Genomic DNA, 21,941 nt, shown 5'->3' with positions numbered 1-21,941 from the left:
ACAAGGACCTCTGTGGGACGATGACAGGAATGCAAAGGCATTAAGTAAGTACAATGGTGGAACTGAAGTTGTTGAACATGGGTTAGAGAGAACTGTACTAAGGGAATTTTGAAAAACATTAAGAAAAAAATTGTCTGTGTTTATATAACACCTTTCACAACCTTATGATATCCCAATAAGCTTTACAGCCAATGAAATCGCTTTGAAGTCTAATCCCTGTTGTACGTTACTATTCAATTTTTGCACTCAAAAGTAGTGCTGGTTGAGGGATAAATATTGATCGGGATGCTGGGGATAGCTCTGCGGCTCTTCCTCAACATAGAGGAATTTTTTCAATCCACCCAAGAAGGCAAAAGGGGCCTTGATTTAATATCTCATCTGAAAGATGGCATCTCTAACAGTGCTGCACCCCTCAGTACTGCCCTGGAGTGTCAGACTGAATGATGTTCTCACCTCGCCGGAGTGGGACTTGAACATTCTGATTCAGAGGCTAGAGTTGACACAGAGGGGGGTTACTCAGTGGGTCTGATAGTATGTATCCTAAGTTATTGGCATAATTCTCAAAGATGGAAGCATAGCCTCTGGCTATGATTTTTTTTAGTTTTTTTTCTTAAACGTGCACATTATGCTGGAGGACAGGAAACCAGTCAATGTAATGCCCTGGGCAGGATGCAGTAATAAATATCAATATATCTCAAAACCATTATTCCCATTCACTCAGGAATCACTGTGGAACAAGATCAAACACAACAGGTGGAATTTCTCCAGTCTAGTCCATAGCAGGACCCATTGCAAGCAAGAACTGAAAATTTAGCGTTCCAGCCAAAACTCCATTCATTCTGAATAGCACCAGAAACTCACAGCCACAAACAAGCATTGAGATTTCAGCCTTTGTTCTGACTGCCTCATCCAACAAATATGATACTGTCCTCAACATTACCAGCCCATCAAACAAGGATGGCATCTGCCAGGCTTCATGGCCTGTGTGTCCTTAGGTGACTCAGCAGATCAATCTGGAAGCCACAGACAGAACAAAAATTCTCTCTCTGGCTCTCAAGAACAGGGAGTTATAGAGCTAGGGTTCTGCTCTTTCGCCTTTTATTGTTGTCACTTCTTCAAGCAGAGTTTATGTCTGATTGTATTGCGGTTTATTGGGTAAGGTGCTGTCACATGGTACAGTTTGCAGCAAGTTGTCCCAATCACAATGTCAATTTACTCCCTTTTCAATGAGACTTTCAGATCATCCTTAAAACATTTCTCTGTCTTCTTTGAGATTGGATGCCATCCTAAAGCTGTGAATAGAGGATCTGCTTTGTAAACCGATTATTTGGTGCGCTGATGCAGTGTCCAGACCATTGGAGCTGATTTCATATGATCATGTTTGTGATTGCTGGAGGAATTGGCTTCTGTGAGGATGCTGGAGTTTGTTTGCTAGTCTTCCCACTTGATTTTGAGTATCTGCGGAGACACCACTCTCCTGTGCGTGGCGGATGAACCAAGCCTCACTGCCATATAGAAGGGTGGTGACAATTTGGCAATTTTTGGAAAGCTGCACTGACACAGCCGATCCTGAGCTGGGTCTTCACTTCAATGGTGTGAAAGGTAGATGCCAAGATATGAGAAGTGTTCAATGACTTCTAAAGTCTCCCCATCAGTAACAATGGCTGTGAACGTAGGTACTTGTCTGGGGGAGGGCTAGTGGAGGATTTTGGTCTTGCTGCTGTGTAGTGAGAGACCAACCATTTTGTATATGGGGTAGAAGAGTTGACGCTGGTGAGAATGTTGCTTTCAACATGAGCCACAACTGTGCAGCATTTTGTAAGTCGCAGATTTTTAAAAATTCTTTCATGGGATGTAGGCATCACTGGGGAGACCAGAATTTGTTGCCCATCCCTAATTGCCCTTGAACTGAGTGACTTACTAGGCCATTTCAGAGGGCCATTAAGAGTCAACCATATTGTATGGGCCTGGATTCCTTTAATAAATTCATCTTAGCTGTTTCTGATAAAGAAATAAAGGGCAGGTAGAGTTCTTGGCACTGTGGCAATGTATTGATGCCCTTCTTCAAGCACAATGTCATTAAAATTTACAATGACACGAGGAGAGTATAGATTACTTTTCAAATCATGAAAAAAAAATCTTTGGGTACATTTTTGGGGATTCTAATAATAGTGTACGCAAGGAACAGATAGTTAATTTGAAAAGAACATGTGCAATTATGTGCAATTTCCAGTTCACTGAAATAATTTACTCTAAATTCGGAGATTTATCAAAATGATGCAATTTTTTATAATATTCAATAACCTGCCTGTACTTTACTGAATCTCTGCAAATTATCTACTTAGGTGTCATCAGCAAATTTCAGTATTGTATTCTATATGCTCAAATCCAAATCCTGTGCATATAATGGAAACCAAAATTACTCTCAGCACTGAGCTCTTAGACATATCACTTTCAATCCTTATCCAATTTGAAACCTTTGGTTTGCTTTCCATCAGCCGACTTGATGCTGTTACATTCCCTAATATACCATAATTTGATTTTAAACTTGTTACAAGCCTGCTATGAAATATCTTTCTGAATGCCTTCTGAAAATGATACACTACTACACGTACTATATTTATCAGCATTGCAGTCACATGACCCACTTTCAATAAATTCATCTTAACTGTCATTGGTTATTCCATGAATCTCTAACGTGCTCACTAACTTGATATTGGCTTATAGATTCTAAAATTTTGACCACAGTTGACATTGAACTAACTAATCTATAGTTATCCAATTTGCCCTGTTCTATAATCCGGTAAAGTATGCTACATTTGCTTACCTCTGCTTAAATTTACTTTTTAATAAATTAGATTTGCAGTTTGGAACCTGAAATATACACTCTGTCAGAATGTTATTTGCCAATTAGTCACAATGTAGTAGTTTATAATGGTAAGCTCTATGAATTTTGGTGTGTATCTTGTCAGTAAGCATTCTTTGTGACCCACATTACTTCATGCACAAAGTCACATTCCAGTTTTTAAAGCTTACCTGGCCAAATGTACTGTTGTGTTGGATTTAAAAGGAAGTATTTAGAATGTACCAAATCATTGCAATCTGTTCTCATTAAAGTGACCTACTCCAATATGATAACTTTCTGAGGAGTGGCTAGGATTTTGAGTCCGCTGAAGACAGGCTAAGGGGGGGCAGACAGGCTGACAAAATATGATAAAATGATGGGGTGATGGCATTGGGTAGGAATATGAATGATTCCCATGCACCCCTATAGAACATTTTAAGAAGCAGGAATGACTGGTCACCTGCTGACCAGAGGGGGTGACTAATTAATGTAATTAACTGATTTATTCACAGCCAATTTATCCCCCCCCCCCCTCCCCGGCAGCATTTTGTCAGTATCAGAACAGCCATCCACTACAAGGAGAGATCACCAGGTACATCAAAGCAATCTCCCACAGCTTCCCAGATCTGGGAGGATCCTTCCTTGCTGCAGGCTCACAGAAAATAGTCCAAAATCTGCATCTGTGACTCCAACACAGTCTGGAGTCTGCCCCCCTCCTATCTCATGAGCCTGCCTGGGCCCAACACATTAAACACATTTTTTAACCCACCCTTTGAGGACAGTTCAACAGCAAGGTGCCCTGTCCACCTCCCTGCAGCCCTCCACAGTGGCCCCTCTATTAGTGGCACGGCTGAGGCCTCAGAGCTGCCGGGCTTCCATCCTTAAGAAGGCAGTCCCAATGATGCCCAATTAATAGGCTGCCAGCGGTAAAAAACCCTCCTGATCCAATGGTGTGTCACGTGTTTGGGACTCACATTTGACTGAGTGGGACGACCATGCCGCACTGGTAAAATTACAGCCCACGATTTAGTCTTATAATGTTTGTCCTTTTCTTGAAGATTTCCTATCCAAACAATTGAGAATAAATAGCTGCCTTTCTGTCTGATGAGCAATGAATACTGTTCTGCTGGCTCTGTAATTTTCTATCAGGTGAAGCAGATAGATATTTCCTCTTTATAATCATTCTTCACGCACTTAAGCAAAATGAACTTGTGAATTACTGTCAGTACACAACTGACTTCAGATATATAAATGTTAATTGGTGAGTTCATATTGAGAAGATACAGGAAACATCATAGTCATTATCATAAAACCTGGATTTGTTTATCACAGTTTAATTTAATTATTAGACAGCGGCTGCTGTTCTAGTGTTAAAACTAGGAGGGGAGAATGCTTGTTTCTGCACTTACCAACAATTAGCTCTTCAGTAAAATGGATGGAATGGATAGAAAATCACAGGCTGTAACAAAAAAGCTGAGATTTACATACTATTTCTTATTGAACATGGTTGCAGAACCATAAAAGGCACATTGATCCTGTTTCTCTACTGTAGCCCACTGTCATCCCAGATAAAAATAGACACTGCGCTGTAAAGTAATTTGTTATACGTGCATTGCTTCGAGATGATTCTGAGAGATGGAATAGCTGCTTTGTAAAAGAAAGTACCTCTTCCTTTCTCCCATGCAGGTCACCTCACGAAGATGGAATAAATCAAAGCAAATGTATATTGGTTAATGTCCACACCACAGACACTTGGCAGTGACTAAACCAAGCCTGTTAACCTTGCTGAGTGGTCATTGAGCCTTCCCCTACATTGGATCCAGTTTTGCTCGTAGGTCTGCTACTATTCTCCACTGTGATCTCTGTCTAAGACGCCTTCATCAGGCATGAGGGTTTCTTGTTTCATGCTGCCAACCCGAAGAAACAGGATCAGGCGCCCCCGCTCCACCCACACCCCACCCCACCCCACGCCCGCCCTCCTTCCTGCCTCAGCACCACTGTCACCATCCTCAGATGGTCCACTCGCAGGAAGGCATCACCAAACCATACAATCACTCCTTCATTTGTTCTCTGTGTTGAGATCGCAGTTGACTCGGATCAAAGGGTGGGTGAGGGGGTGGCAGCAGTTACAAGAATCCAAGATGGCAGATACAGAAGGGGTGGCAGCAGTTCAAGATCAAAATCAACGTCTAGGGCAGTCGCACTAATCCTGCTGACTTGCAACATCTGGGTGTTGTTTAGGTATGATGCCCAAATCTTCAACCACTCTGAGGTGACAGAGAGGTCAGCCATTTCCTGGTCACCCCATCACATGTTTGGCCAGTCCCTTGACTACGAATAGATAATTGGCTGACAATCGCAGCAGACAAAAACACAAGAAATAGGAGCAGGAGCCTGCTCCATCATCATGACTGGTCTTGGGCTTCAACTCCATTTCCCTGCCCTCTCCCCACATCCCTTAATTCTCTGAGAAGCCAATAAGTTGTCTATCCCAGCCTTAAACGTATTCAATGATGGAGCATACACAACCTTCTGGGGTACAGAATTCCAAAGATTCAGAACCCATTCAGTGAAATAATTTCTCCTTATCTCAGTGCTAAATGATCAGCCTCTTATCTTGAAACTGCACCCCCAAGACTGTATTTCAGTTCTCTGACCAGCAAAAACATCTACCCTATCAAGCTCCTTCAGAAACATATTTGTTTCAATGAAATAATCTCCTATTCTTCTAAACTCCAGACAGTATTGGCCCAACTTATTCAGTGGACCAAAACCCTGCTGTTCCCTTCCTAACAGCACCTACACCACATGCGCTGCAGCACCTCAAGAAGTTGACTCACCACCACCTTCTCAAGGGCAATTAAAGATGGGCAATAAGTGCTGCTCAGACTGGCTGTATCCCCATCTTTTGAAAGAATAGAAAAATAATAGGACAATGCTGTCATCACAGGGACGGGGGGGAGGGGGGGAGGGTGCGGTGTGACCAGCTCCCTCACGTCTCAGTAGAAGTCTCATTCACTTCCAGTCCCACTGTTGGGCTTCAACAGAATTCTACCCATAAAACCATTACAACATGGATAGAGGCTATCGCGTCCACCAAATCCAAGTCATCACTCTGTACAGCCATCCAGTCAGTCCCATTTTTGCACTCTATCCCCCTAGCCCTGCAGCTGTCCATCTGATTTCCTTTTGAAATCATTGATCATTTCTACTTTCATCACTCTACAGTAGGCTGTTAATTCCATATTATTATCGCTCACCGCATAAAAATTTCCTCTTCACCTCCTAATTCCCCAAACCTATTCTGCTATCTGTAAGACACACGCAAAGGAATACACCTCACTTGCCTGGACAAGTGTAGTTCCAACAAAATTCAAGGAGCTCCGCACTCTCCAGGGCAAAGCAGCCCATTTATAATTGGCACTTCATCCACCACCTCTGTGTAGCACAGTGGCTGCATTTGTGCACCATGTACAAAATGGAAAGAGATAGGAGAGGAAAGATGGATTGCCGATAAGATTATTTTTTATTTCTCCCCAAGGAACGGTGACAGAGGACACCCTAAATGAAAATTAGATGGATCACCATTTGGTGCCGTGGCTGATTGAGAAATATTGGCCAGAATGCCTTAAAATTGGCGTGTAAAGGAAATTGCATTAATCTTCAAACTGTACAACATGTTTAGTATTCATGGAAATGTGATGGAAACTATCTTTCATCATTTCTGCTAAATGAATTTTCTCAGGGTAAGCAGCCAGGTGTACAGAGATTGAATCCATTCAAACGTGTAAGGTGATTAGAAGCAGATCAAAGAAGGTGGCTGTTGAAGTCCAACAGAGCAAGCCCTGATTAGCTACAGATTCCATTAATAAAAGTAATTCTTCTGCTCACAGGGATATGAAAGGAAGTTTCAAAGGCCAATTACTGGCCAGAACGCACAAAGGGATGAGATCAAAGAAGTTTCAATATTCAGTAGTTAGAATTTATTGTTATTCTGCCTGACTGAAATATCAACTGCCACTGCCTAAAGATCACTAACACTGCTCTTTTGAATTTACTCCCGATGGCCAGAGCAGCAAGCCTGGAGCCAGAGCTTCCACCTCACTAGCTCCCAACCTCTTTGACCTGGAGAGCTGCGACCTCCTGCAGGCCCTAAGCGCTCCATTCACTCCCTGCATCTACGATCGCCTCACACTCCTAATTATCAACCCCAACTGCCTAAAAATCACTAACACTGCACTTTTAAATTTAATTGCAGGCCTCAAGATCCTCTAACCTCCAAAGGAAGACCCCAACTCGTAGTGAACCTGAGGATCTCAACACACGGACACATTGACTCAACAGCGACCACGACCCCCAGGGACATCATCCACTTACCAGCCTTCGATCCATCAATGTCGGAGCAAGGTCAGGACTTCCACAACCTCCGAAGCCAAACTGCCGCCCAATAGCCCAACCACATAGACCCATCCACCGACACAGGAAGTGCAAACAAGGCAACAAATCCTCCTTCCACACACTGACCAGAGAGAAAAACTTAATTGGACACACCCATACACTGAACACTGCATACTGCCCTCACTGCCTCCTGGGCTCAAACAGAGGCAGTCACTCCAGGAAGCATGGAAAACATGCAGGCCTGCAGGTGACAGTGAAACAATGAAGTCCCAAGGCCCTCCTCCCCAGCTTACTCCTTGCAAATGCCCAATCTCCAAAACAAGCGAGACAAATTTAAAGCCAGAATCACTTTTCAAAGAGAACTGAAGGATTGCTGTGTGTTCTGTTTCACAGAGACATGGCTCACTCCTGCTTCACCGGCCAACTAGCCTCAGGCAAGGCTAGGGGAGGTGGGGTCTGCCTTCTAATCAACACCTCATGGTGCCCAGCAACACTGGTGAGTTTCTGTTCTCTGGACCATGAACACCTGACACTGAAATGCCGCCCCTATTACCTTCTGTGGGAGTTCACCTCTGTTATCCTGATAGCAATTTACATCCTACCCCATGCGGACATGGAGATCGCGCTGGACAAAACATATACTATTACGAATAGCCTTGAGACAAAACATCCCAAGGCCTTGTTCATCATGGCCGGGGACTTCAATCAGGCCAAGTTCAAGAGCGTTCTACCAAGTTACCACCAACATGTTTCCTGTTCCACAGAGGCCCAAACATTTTAGACCACAGCAACACAAATATCAAACATGTCTACCGCTCTATTGTCTGCCCACAGTTAGGCAAATCAGACCACAGGACTGGCTTAAAGCAAAATCTGAAATCGGAAAATCCTTCAAAGAAAGTCTTGCAATATTAGTCTGAGGAATCGGACAAATCTCCTATGGGACTGCTTAGAGTTAGTAGACTGGTCAGTAGTTAAAAACTCTGCGACCAGCCTGAACAGGAATGCCACTATAGTAACTGACTTCATTAGTAAGTACGGAGAAGACTGTGTGCCCAAGAAGTAAATCTGCCTGTTTCCCAACCAGAAACCGGGGATGAACACGGATATCCACTGCTCGCTGAAGTCCATCTGTACCACGCACATTGCCAGCCTCCTGTACCTCACTCAAATAGCGATCTTTCACGTGGGGGCAAGGAGATTATAACCGGCTATTTGACAATGGGAAGTACCACAGCCTGTAGTCATTCTGTCATTCACATCGCCTCTAAGTATATATTTGTTTCTTCACTCCCTTTTCTCCTGCCCTTTTGTCACATAATCTCCCTACAGTTATCCAACTATTTTTCATTTATGGGGTCCTCTCTCACCATTCCTGTAGAGTAAACAAGGAAAACAAAAAATTTTCTCCTTGACAAAGTATCTTCTCTCTCTTGTTTGTTACCTTTTTTCTTCCATCCTATCGTAGAACTTCCCTTTTCCCACCCTGTCGCTGCTTACTTGCTTAAAACCTGGTTAAAACATCGTACATTTCTCACTTTTCCCAGTTCTGATGAAAGATCATCGACCTGAAGCATTAAGCAGGATATACCACCACCCTCCCCTCCCCACCTCCCATCCACCGGAGCTGCTTTCCTGGCGTGGAGACGGCTTGCCGTTGGCCACCAGCTGGATTTCCATTTTCCATCCTGTCAACTGAGTATTTCCAGTATTTTCTGTTTCTGTTTCAGTCTAGCATGATCCTGATTAACCAAAATTTTCACACAGGCACAGTTCCCATTGCTAACTAGGCTAGATAGGAATATGTGCCTGATCCTAAAGAATTTTGCCTTTGTCCAATATCACCCAAGGCTGCAAAGGTTTTCTTCATCTGTACAGCTCAACTGGCCAGAATTTCCAATTAGCAACAGGGGAAGTGTTGTTTTCTGTGTAATATGTGGTAAAGACTCAAGGTAAAGGAGCCTGTAATCTGAGCAGGCTGAATATAACATTCCAATTCTAAAGTGGGATCCAAAACAATGGAAAAATTCAATTATGAATTAAAATGCTGACATAATACATCATTATCATTGACTTGTTAACCGTCTCTATTATTGATTGTACAGTAAACCGTAACCATTCAATGTAAAGACATGAAAAGTACAGTGTCAGTGGTTTGCAATGTTACTGTGACAAAAATCGTACCTGGTTCCAATTTGCTTCTTCATTCCAAAATAATGGTTTGTCAACGTTTTTCATGAAGGTGGTAAATCTTTCCAATGATATATTCATAAACGTTTTAGAAAAGTATGAATATAGAGCTGTTGATAATGGCGAAAACATTAGATCAGGCAGCATCTGTGGAGGGAGAAAATGAGCAACATTTAAGGTGATCATTAAGCTACAGAACATAAAATTGCTTAAAGGCATTAAGCTGCATCTGTAATATACACCAGAGATCAAGAAGTAATCATTTGGAATGTAGATAAGTACTTGACTAATGCCAGTGAACGGCTAATGTCTCATAACACTTATTCTTCAAATAATTATCCTCCAATCACTTTTTCCATTCACACATCAACTCTACATGAAATGATAAAGTAGGTGGGATTTTCCAGCCACACCCACCCCCAAAACTGAAAAGTCCAGCCCCAGGTCGATGCACCTTTGCATGATTCCCCTGTTCCGCCCCACTGTCCACTACGATTCGCATGGTGACCAGGATGGGAAAACTCTCCCCAGTATCTTTATTTCTGTCGCTTGGCTGACCATCAGGTGACCAAGAAACTCTCTAGCTGGTTTTCAATACTGCTGGGCATACTGGTGTAACTCTCCCTCGATTGCACCATTTCAACAAGGTAAGTCCACTGGAGTTTACAAGAGTAGGCGGCCATTTGCTAGAGGTACATAAGACCCTGAGGTATCTTGACAGGGTGGATGTGGAGAGGATGTTTCCTCCTGTGGGAGAATCTAGAACTAGGGGTAACTGTTTAAAAATAAGGAGTTGCCCATTTAAAATGGAGATGAGGTGAAAATTCTTCACTCAAAGGGACGTGAGTCTTTGGAACTCTTCCTCAAAAGGCAGTGGAAACAGAGTCTTTGAATATTTTTAAAGTAAAGGTGGGTAGATATTCATGAGCAAGAGGGTGATGGGTTAGGAGGGGGTAGGTGGGATGCAGGATTGAGGTTATTAGCAGATCAGCCATGATCTTCATAAATTGCAGAGCAGGCTCGAGGGGCTGGATGGCCTACTTCTGCTTCTTGTTTGTCTGTATGTTCATAAGTACTCAGAATTAGTTTTGTGACTAGGATAGCCAGTTCTGAGAACAATGTGCCACAACACTTGCATTTGTATAATGTCTTTCATGTTGCAAAAAACCCCGGGGGTTTCTTCAGAGCCAAGTTTGACACTGAGCCACATAGACAAAACATAAGAAATAAGAAACCATCAGCTTGTTCCACCATTCAATGAGATCAATGCTGAACTTTTATATCAGTTCCCAGAAAACCTCTCCCACAAGGCCACAGTGGGCAAGTGAGTCCAGATGATAATGTCCTAGGCTCACTAATCACATGTTAAACATATATGAATTAAATTTAAATAATTTATTCAGCCTTGCACCAGAAATGGACTTGAGGCTGACCTTGCCAGATATCCGGTACCAGTAAGATCACCAGAGGCGAGAAATTGGGTGCAAAACTGATGCTTGGCTCTCACACGGTCTTACCTGCTTGCCCTGCCCATCAGTCAGCAGAGCACAATGGTAAGATTGCCCCCACGATACTTTGCTTAGGTGACAGCCAAGGCAAATTATGTCTCCAATGGGAGGGTGGACGCCAGAGTGTCCGATGGCAGTCCACTGTGAATATTAAAAGCAGTGTTCACAGGCCATTGCTGAATATGTGGCAACAGAATGACTACTGCAGAAGCCACAGCAGGCAGAGGAGCTCCAGTGGCCAGCAAGCACTCCATTTCCCTGGTAATGACTGCTTCAGAACCCTAGTGGAGGTGGTAACAGAAAGGAGGGACCGTCCTACTGCCAATTGATGGAAGGGGGAGGCCATCTCACCTCAGCAAGGGGGCGTGGACCGAGATGACAGTGAAGTTAGGAACCATAACCTGGTCAGGAGAACCTGGACCCAGTGCCGGAACAGGTTCAATGACCTCTGCGCTCAGCATGGGTGGGCACACTGTGCTGAATTGGGCACTGAGGAGGACACTCGTCCACGGTTGCAAACAAGTTTCAGGTTGTTTCAGAGCACAGGTACAATGGTGCATCCCAAGGCTGGAGTGATGAATCAGCAGCCTTTGTTCCCTAAAAGCTTCAAGTGTCCATAGGGCTGGTAACATTCTCAACCCTATCGGGATGTCCTGAGTTGGGGGTCAGCATGGTATAGATTTAGAGTGAAGCTTTGCACTGACTTGCAGTGGAAACAAAGTTACAACAACCTGCCACAGGTAGTGGGGTGCCAAACCTGGCAATCCTCACTTGCCATGAGCTGAGAGCTCGAGGTCGAGTGAGACGGCAGATCATCCGGTTCTGTTAGTGATGCAGGAAGGCAGGCCATTGCAGTCTGTAGGAAGAAATGCTGTCCCTGGTGAACGTGCCCTCCCTGTAGGTGCTGTACTGCAGCCTTATTGTCCTTGCCCTCTGACTGCCCACATGAATGTAATCAATGGCACCCAGGATGAGGGGGAAACCTGCATTGGTAGCAAGTTCTTTCGATAGCTCAGTCTGGCTGACCTGGTTCTGTCCTGAAATGAATGAATGCTCTCGCATGCCTGAACAGGATGTCAGTGACCAGCTTGACATAGCTGTGTGCAGCTGACTGAGAGACCCCACAGGATGGTGAGCACTGACATTGTCACATATCTGGTCATGGTACATTCTTCAATAAACATATTTTAACGTATGTTACTTCTCACTTGCAGGGAGTCAGTTAGCTCGGTTGGCTAGATGACTAGAGCGTAATACAGAATGATGTTAACAGTGCAGATTCAATCCCCATACTGACTGTGCCATTTCATGGAAGCAATGCCTCTTTACCTTCCTCCACACTTACAGAATGGTGCTTTGATTTGCGAAACTAGTCTCTCCAATGGAGAGAAATACCTATGGTCCTTTGGGATTATTGTTAGGTGTATGAACTCTCTCTTTCGCATGGATCTCATTTTAACAATTAAACATTAATTGATAAATAACAAATCTATCATGTGTGTTACCTCTTATGAATTATGATTCTTCTTCCATTCATTTCTACATTTTCCTGTTTGTCACAATTAGTGAACATGCACTGACAGGTCATTGGGTGTGAGTCAACACAAGAAGAGCGAGAGGAAGTGACAAGTCAATGGAGGAGGCTGGGACAGCAACAAACTACATATTGATGGCTAAAACAGGAGCAGCAAGTCTGCGGGGGCTGCACAAAGCAGATCATATTAAAAGAGAGAATAACATTTGAAACAATTAAGGATAAACTTTCAAATTTAACAAGGGTTCTTTTTCCTTCAAATCACGAGAGAAGAAGCCCAATAGAGAAAGAGAGAGAAAAAAAATCTGGGATTAAAGAAAGTGCTCAAGATCCTTATCCAGCTAATGCTAATTTTCAGAATAAATTAAAAGCTAATGAATGCACTGACTTAAAAGGTTAAGAGGAGAGGAAAGGTTTAGAGGATATGGGCCAAATACAGGCAAATGAGGTTAGCTTAGATGGGCATTTTGGTTGACATGGAACAGTTTGGACCGAATGGCCTATCTCCATGCCACTGTTTCTATGATTCTAGTTTAAGAGGTTGTACTATTAAGTGGCCGATGCAAGAACTCTTGTTTGCAGATGGAATGGCCCTTTATTTGAATTTTCCTGCAGGTTCCAGTACGCTGACAGTAGGGCGAAATGGGGGGTCCCAAGCTTGCACTTGCCAAAAGTATGCCTGAAGGCGCAAACATCCCTGAGGCACCCTCCCAAATGGCCACATTCACCATCCTCGTCAGGCTCCCAGTGCTGCAAATTTGCGTTGGGGCCTCGGCAGCCCCACTGCAAAAGGTGGGCTCTGCTGAGGTAGGTTCAACACCGTGAGGATGTCTTAATATGGAGGCACCTCAGAGTGGAAACAAAAAATTATGAGGACTAGTGGTTGGATCCTTTTGGGGCGCCCTCTATGGCCTTTCTTGCCTGTCACCCTGAAAATGGGGGTGTAACCTCCGACTGCAGACACCCCTGCCATCTGTGCAGGACGAACATTACGACTAAAACTGAAACCTCCAGGTGCAGAAGGAGGCCACTCCATCACTGGCAAAAGGGCACTGAGGCTACAAAATCACTGCATAATTGGTGCCTAAGTAATGTTAATTGGTTGGCTGCCTCCAGCCATTAGTGTGTGAGTGCTGATTCGCTGAATTCTTTCAAAGGAGAGCTGGATCCTGAACCTGGAGATAACTTCCTATGAGAAGCAGATACAATAAGCAGGGCTAAGGCAATCTCCAGAATTAGATCTGATCACTTTGAAGGAATTTTAGAGCAATTTCCACATTTCTCCCTCCTCCCCCCGCACTGTTTTAATTATTGTTTTTTTAACTCCCCCAGGGGATCACATGTAGTTTTCTTTTTCTGATGGCCTGGGGAGTGCAGATATAATGATGGAGCCAAGCTGTTCTGCAGACAAAAGGATCTTTGCCTGCCAGTTAATGTTCATTTTAGAGAACAGCGTACAACCCATTGGAGTACATAACAAAATATATGTTTGTGGTTTCCTTTTTCAAAAGAAAAATCACTGCTTTGGGTTCTGTGAACATCAAGCAGATAGCTGATGCTGCAGGCCCAATCACCTCCAGCAGTTCCTTCAACATAACCAGGGCAGCATGGTAGCACAGTGGTCAGCACTGCTGCTTCACAGCTCCAGGGAGCCGGGTTTGATTCCCGGCTTGGGTCACTGTCTGTGTGGAGTTTGCACATTCTCCTTGTGTCTGCATGGGTTTCCTCTGGGTGCTTTGATTTCCTCCCACAGTCCAAAAATGTGCGGGTTAGGTTGATTGGCCATGCTAAAACATTGCCCTTTAGTGTCCTGAGATGCGTAGGTTAGAGGGATTAGTGGGTAAATATATAGGGATGTGGGCGTAGGGCCCGGGTGGGATTGTGGTCGATGCGGACCTAGTGGCCTCTTCCTGCACTGTAGGGTTCTATGATTCTCTTCAACATGGTCTTCCATTTATGAAATCAGACTGTACCATGCTTCCCTGTGCGAAAGGTTTTCGACTGGCATATATGACTCTATTCCATGAGCTGCCGTCACGATGAATACTGATTAATCAGCTTGTACAGCCTGAAGTAGTTGCTCGCTAACATCTGGAACTAACATCTGCTCTGGGGGCTTCATCTCTTGTTAATGTATTTAATTTATTATCAGCTATACACATTTTCCCATCTATTGAGAGTGTACTTTGCATACGTATGTAAAATATGAATACTGCATATGTTTTTATATCCAAACAATGAGAAACCAGGGAAGACACAACAGCAACTCATATAAGCGAAAATTTTTTTAAAAAGAACTTTGTCTCGGGAGTTCAGTAACAATCGAACTTGGAATCGTTTCAGTACTTATTTATGCTGCAACCTTGTCTTTTCATCAGAGTTTGAACAGCTGGGAGTTCTCATCACAGGGCTGGAATTAATGTCAGCCGTGTTATTATAGGAATGCTTAATAGGCTGGTAGTAAATCCCCCTCTCTGCTGTTTTAACAGAAGTACACATTCTACTTCCATTAGTTGAGACTGCTTGTGCACCGTGGTCCATTGCTATGCAAGGACGTAGAGACTATCACCTGAAAGAGGGGTCATTCACACAAGAAAGCCCCAACTGCCGTCAAAGGGAAATTTACCTGAATCAGCATGGATCAACAACAGGGATTTCATCGCTATTATAGATAGAGAATCTGGTGAACTGGTGCAACAACAATAATCTCTCCCGCAATGCCAGCAAAACAAAGGAGATTGCCATCGACTTCAGGAAGCAGAGTAGAGAACATGTCCTTGTCTATCTCAATGGGGACCAAGTAGAAATGGTCAAGGGCTTCAAGTTTTTTGGTGTCCAGATCACCAACAACCTGTCCTGGTCCCTCCATGTCAACCCTATAGTTAAAAAAGCCCACACGCCTCTACTTTCTCAGGAGACTAAGGAAATCTGGCATGTCCACTACAACTCTCACCAACTTTTACAGATGAACCACAGAATGCATTCTTTCTGGTTGTATCACAGCTTGGTGTTATTCCTACTCTGTCCAAGACCGCAAAAATCTACAAATGGTTGTGAACAATGCCCAGTCCATTGCTCAAACCAGCCTCCCACTCATTGACTCCATCTACACTTCTTAATACTTCAGAAAAGCAGCCAGCATAATTAAGGACACCACGCACCCAGGACATTCTCTCTTCGACCTTCACCAGTCAGGAAAAAGATACAAAAGTCTGAGGACACATACCAACTGACTCACGAATGGACCTACCTCACATTAAACTGATTGTCCTCTACACCGTAACTATGACTGTAACATTACATTCTGCACTCTCTTCTTTCCTTCTCTATGAATGGTATGCTTTGCCTGCTTTACATGCAAGAGACAACACTTTTCACTGTAACTAATACGTGACAACGATAAATCAAATCAAATCACATCAAATCAAAACAGACTTTTGGAACTTGGGCAGGTTTTCCCTGAAAAACATTGGATGTCTGTTGCTTTTCCATCAAAGTGACTGCAGCCACTCAGGAGGGCTCTGACAACCCATGTTTGATGACAAAACTATCTGTACTGACAAGTCCTCCTTTTCCTTTCAACATAGCTCCCAATCCACATCTGGCTGCTAATGGGAATTGGCTGCAGAAATTCTTGAAGGAACAGGACAAATGAGAGAGCAGGTAGCAACACATTTGGGATCTTGGGCTCACTAGATAGAGGTATTGAATAGAAAAGCAAGAAAATCACATTGAACCTTTATAAAAATCTGGTTAGGCAACAACAACTAGAGTATTGCATCTAGTTCCAGCCACCACACATTAGGAAAGATGGGAGGATGCAGAGGGAGATTTGCCAGAATAGTTGCAGGGAAGAGAGATTTTGGCTACAAATTGGAGAAGTTGTGCTTGTTAGCATTCAAGTAAGGGAAATAGAGAGAACATTTGATAGAGGTGTACAAGATTATGATAAGTTTGAATATGGTAGGCAAGGAGAAACTATTTCCATTAGCTGATCGTGCAACACCACAGATTTAAGGTTTTGGGCAAGACGTTCAAAGGCCAAAATGAGGAAGAACCTTGTTAAGCATGAATAGTAATGACTTGAATGGAACTCACTGCCCACGACAGTGGTGTAAGAGGAATTTCAAAACAAAATATGATAGGCACTTGAAAGAAATAAGCGTGCAGATCGAAGGAGATAGAGCAGGGCATTAGGACTGATTGTACTCTCCTCATCCATTATTGGATTCTTTTGACTCATTACTGTAACTGTACTAAACCCTCTTCATTTATCTCTATAACTGTTCATCACCCTCCTCACCCATTACTAAACTATACTGCATTTTGTTCACTCATTACTACACTATCATCCAAGCTCCAGTTAATACTGGACAAATCAGGTTCCAGAGTGAAAATCAGGCTGATAAAACATAACTTTTTTTTAGAAACCGTGGTGGAAAATTGCTGAGCAATTTCACAGGAATCTACTGATGATCTTTTAACATAAAGAATAAAATATTTATTTAAACAATGAAAATTAACTGTATTGCACTGGCAAAACATTGGGAAAATCCCAAGACAAACATAAGAAGAGGATTCAAATTCACATTGTTCCTTTATTCCAGCAATGTCTTTACAGACACATAAAGCAATCAGGACTTACACTAGCTTGACACAAAGGCTTCTCACTTGGGACTGACATAATTGCACATAGTTTTCTTCAGGTGAATTCCTGAACATTCAATTGATGCCTCTCACCCAACTGGTAATCTCCCCAAGATGCTCAAAAGCCACACTCTGAACTGACTGGGGTGGATTCTCCGATCTCGCCCATTGCTGGGATTCTCCCGTCCCACTGCAGTGAATGGGGATTTGACTAAACACCTAATTTTCTGTTTTCATTGGTGGTGGCAGCAGAGCATAAACAGCTGGAGAACTTGGCCACTGTTTCTTCAACTGCAGAGCAAACAAATCAGTTTCCTAAACTTAGTCTGCCAGTTGTACTTCTATTAAACTGAAGACTTTACTGAATCCTATCGCTGATTAGTCACTTGACTACCCTCTCTATAGCTTTGTAGACTTACTTCTCAGAGAGCTTATACCCCCAATCTCTCTTTGACACAAACATTGAACTCTTTCACTCACCATTCCTGCCATTTTCTGCAGCCTTTGATCACTGTTACTAGGTAACAGTAAAGGTTTTCCACTTTGTGCTTTGTTTCCAAAATCACTCAACTTTCAACCCTTTTAAGCCAGCTCTTTCTCTTCAAGGGTCTCACCTGATGAAGGAGCAGCGCTCCGAAAGCTCGTGTTACCAGTAAAACTTTTGGACTTTAACTAAGGTTACCCCAATCCAATGCCAGCATCTCCACATCATGACTTTAGGGATTGTAAGACTTCATCAAATGTTTATTTACAAACAAACCCAAAAGGCTAGAAACTGTTCAGTGACAAGACTAGCCAGACAGCCAGGCACCAGTATTCATAAACTAAATCTAAATTATATTTGTAGGTCACGTGGATGATACATATACAAAAGGGGTCACGTGTCAGAGCGCTTGAGTTCTCCCTGAGCATGGGCAGAAACACAGCAGCAAAGAGCTACTCAGTTATTTTTAATAAACATATATTGTTTTTAGTCACTGCTCACCAGTTTTTGGAACCCAATATTTCTACAAAACTGAAATATCTCTATTGCCACAACAAATATAGATATATATTCAACATTAAATTATACATTGTTCATCTGTAACTGTACTACACCTTTACTTACTATGGTACTGTTCTTCACCCTCCTCACCCATTACCGAAACAGTGTTGCACTCTTCTCACCCAATACGTTCTGATCACTTCCTAATGTAACTGTACTGTACCCTCCTCAGTTATGAATGCAAATGTAGTACACATTCCTCATCCATTACTCTAACTGTACTGTTCTCTGTTCACCCTGTACCTGTGCTGCATGTTGTTCACTCATTGTGGAACTGTACTACACCTTCCTCACCCACTATAACTGTACTGCATTCTGATCCCTCAGTGTAACTGCACTGTACTCTCCTTACCCATTACTGTAAATGTACAACATTCTGTTCACTCATTACAGTAACTGTGCTGCACTCTGCCATTTGGTGAAATCATGATCAGTCTGAACCTTTATTCAATCCACCTAATTTAAATTTATATCCTTCTGTCATTGGCTAGCAAACATCTGACAACCTCATTTTAAAATGCTGTTTATCCTCTAATTCCAGGAAAAAGAAGCCTAATTAATATTATGTTTCCTCGTAATCTATCCATTGGATTTCTGATTCTGATGAATTTGTATTTTACTCCTTGAAGGTCAAATATCCTTTTCAAGATTCATTGGGCAAAACTTTACACTGTTCTCTCATTGTGCTCTAACCAGGACTTTGTACAGCTATAATGGAACTTCTTCCCCATAATATTCTAGCTTTATATTAAAGATGGTACATATTCCATTTGACTTTCATTACTTTTCATGTTTGACAATTATATTTTAATGATCTGCGCATATATGTGCCCCTAAGTCTCTTTGGATCTCCACTGCCCCAGCTTTTCACCATTTAAAGTGCTGAATCTATCCATTTATATTCCACAATGAATTACTTCTAACTTAGCTGTCTTAAAATTCATCTGACAGGGTTTGCCTATTCAATTCATCTATCAATGACTCTTTGTAATTTTATGATCCTGTCTGCATTACTTACGATACCACCAATCTTTGTCATTGGCAAACTTCAATTAATGCCTCTCTATTGTGTTATCAATTCAATAAAAAGTACACTGAGCCATTGAAACCTCAGTACAGATTGTTGCAGGGCACACAAATTACTTCTTTCCAATTCTTGTACGTAACCATTGTTCTATTGACTGTTCCACTGCTTAACCAATCTCTTAAGCAGGTCAATAATCTGCCTTCAATTCAATAAATAATAATTTTGAGCTAACATTCTTTTACATGGAACCTTATCAAATACCTTCTGGAAACCTACCTAAAATACATTAATGGACATCCTGCTACGTTTACTTACTTCCTCAAAATGTCCAATCTGATTCATAGACGTAACTTACTTTTTACAAATCACTATGACTCTCTTTACCATAATCTGAGGTCCCTATCTGCTTTAAGAAGAAGACCATCATCTCAGTACCTAAGAAGAGCCAAGCAATGTGTGCGAATGACTATTGTTTAGTGGCTCTAACAGCCATCATTATGATGTATTTTGAAAGGTTAGTCATGGCACAAATCAATTCCAGCCCCCTGGACTGCCTGGATTCACTACAGTTTGCCTACTGCTGCAACAGGTCCACAGCAGTCGCCATCTCCCTGGCCCTGCACTCAACCCTGGAACACCTAGATAACAAAGACACCAATGGCAGACTCCTATTTATTGACTACAACCCAGCTTTCAACACCATTATTCCCAGGAATCATCTCCAAACTCCGTGGCCAGGGCCTCGGCATCTCCCTCTACAACTGGATCCTGAATTTCCTAACCCACAAACCACAATCAGTCAGGATAGGCAACAACACCTCCTCCACGATTATCCCCTGCACCAGTGCCCCACAAGGCTGTTCTCAGCCCCCTACAATACTCCTTATACACCTATGACTGTCTGACCAAATTCCCCTCCAACTCGATTTTCAATTTGCTGACAACACCACCGTGGTGAGTCAGATATCAAACAATGACGAGACAGAGTACAAGAAAGAGATAGAGAATCTGGTGAACTGGTGCACTGACAATAATCTCTCCCTTAATGTCAACAAAATGAAGGAGAATGTCAACAAAATGAAGGAGATTGTCATCGACTTCAGGAAGCATAGAGGGGAACACGCACCTGTCTACATCAAAGGGGACAAAGTGGAAAAGGTCGACAACTTCAAGTTTTTCGGTGTTCAGATCACCAACAACCTGTCCTGATCTCCCAGTGCTGATACTATAGTTAAGAAAGCCCACCAATTCTTTTTCTTTGTCAGAAGACTAATGAAATTTGGCATGTCAACTAAGACTCTCACCAACTTTTATAGATGCAAAATAGAAAGCATCCTTTCTGGTTGTATCACAGCTTGGTATGTCTCCTGCTCTGCCCAAGACTGCAAAATACTACAAAAGGTCATTAATGTAGCCCAATCTATCACACAAACCAGCCTCCCATCCATTCACCCTGTCTATACTCCCCACTGCCTTGGCAACGCAGCCAGCAAAATTAAGAGCCACACGCACCCTGGACATTCTCTCTTCCACCTTCTTCCTTCAGGAAAAAGATAGAAAAATCCGAGGTTACATACCATCCGATTCAAAAACAGCTTTTCTTCCTTGCTGCCATCAGATTTCTGAATGGACCTATCTTGCATTAAGTTGATCTTTCTCTACCCCCTATCTATGTTTAACACTACATTCTACACTCTCTCCTTTCCTTCTCTATGAACAGTTTGTGTAGTGTTTGTGTAGTGTGCAAGAAACAATACTTTTCACTGTATACTAATACCTGTAACAATAATAAATCAAATCAAATACCCACAGTTGTTGGTGGGATTCAATTAGAGACAAATAACATTTTGTTTAAAGTAGGCAAAGACACCTACTAATAGAATAAAGCCACAATATTCCTTGGGTTTTCAACAAACAAAAATAAATGTTACAATACAAGATCAGAAAGGTAAAACAATTTACAATATTAATCTTATACACTAACATTTAGGGTGAGTATGAGGTACAGGCAATCTGTGTTTAGACACACCACACTGGTTGACAAAATATGTGATCAAAACAGGTTCTATAGATTTCTCAATAACCAGCCAACATCTTAGTCACACTGAATCAATCAATCTCAATGTAACTCTGCTTCTCTCATGAGAGTTTCTAATCCTCACCTTTAAAGAGCTTACTTTGTAATTCTCTCCAAAAGTTGTTCCAACTCAGATGTCTTCAATGATGGCCCACCTTACAGGGTCTCAATCTTGTCTTCTGAGTTTCTGTTCACCTGGCTTCCTGAGTACACCTGTGCACCAATTTACAAGCACAATTTCAACTCTTTGGTCATGCCAAGTACAGCATCACTGCTCCAAGAAGGTACCTTTGCCCCAACAGCTTGTTTTACTTAAAGCCTGCTCCCCACAGCCCTTGAGACAAAGTCAGCCGTTTGGCCCATCTGAGTTTGCTCTCACATTCAATGAGATCATGACTAATTTGATATGATAACCCTCAACTCCACTTTCCTGCCTTATCTCCATAACCCTTGATTCACTTATTGATTAAAAATCACAGCCTTGAATATAGTCAACAACCCAGCCTCTACAGCTCTATGTTAATTCAGTCCCTCACACAAAAGGAATTCCTTCTCATCCCAGTCTTAAATGGGTGACTCCTTTCTCTGAGATTATGCCCTCTAGTCCTAGACTTCCCCACAAGGGAAACAACCTATCAGCATCAACCTGTCAAGCTCTCCGAGAATCCTC

The sequence above is a fragment of the Carcharhinus amblyrhynchos genome, chromosome 6 (assembly GCF_965287045.1).
Source record: "Carcharhinus amblyrhynchos chromosome 6, sCarAmb.v2.hapA, whole genome shotgun sequence".
NCBI classification, from domain to species: domain Eukaryota; kingdom Metazoa; phylum Chordata; class Chondrichthyes; order Carcharhiniformes; family Carcharhinidae; genus Carcharhinus; species Carcharhinus amblyrhynchos.
This window is presented reverse-complemented; position numbering follows the sequence as displayed.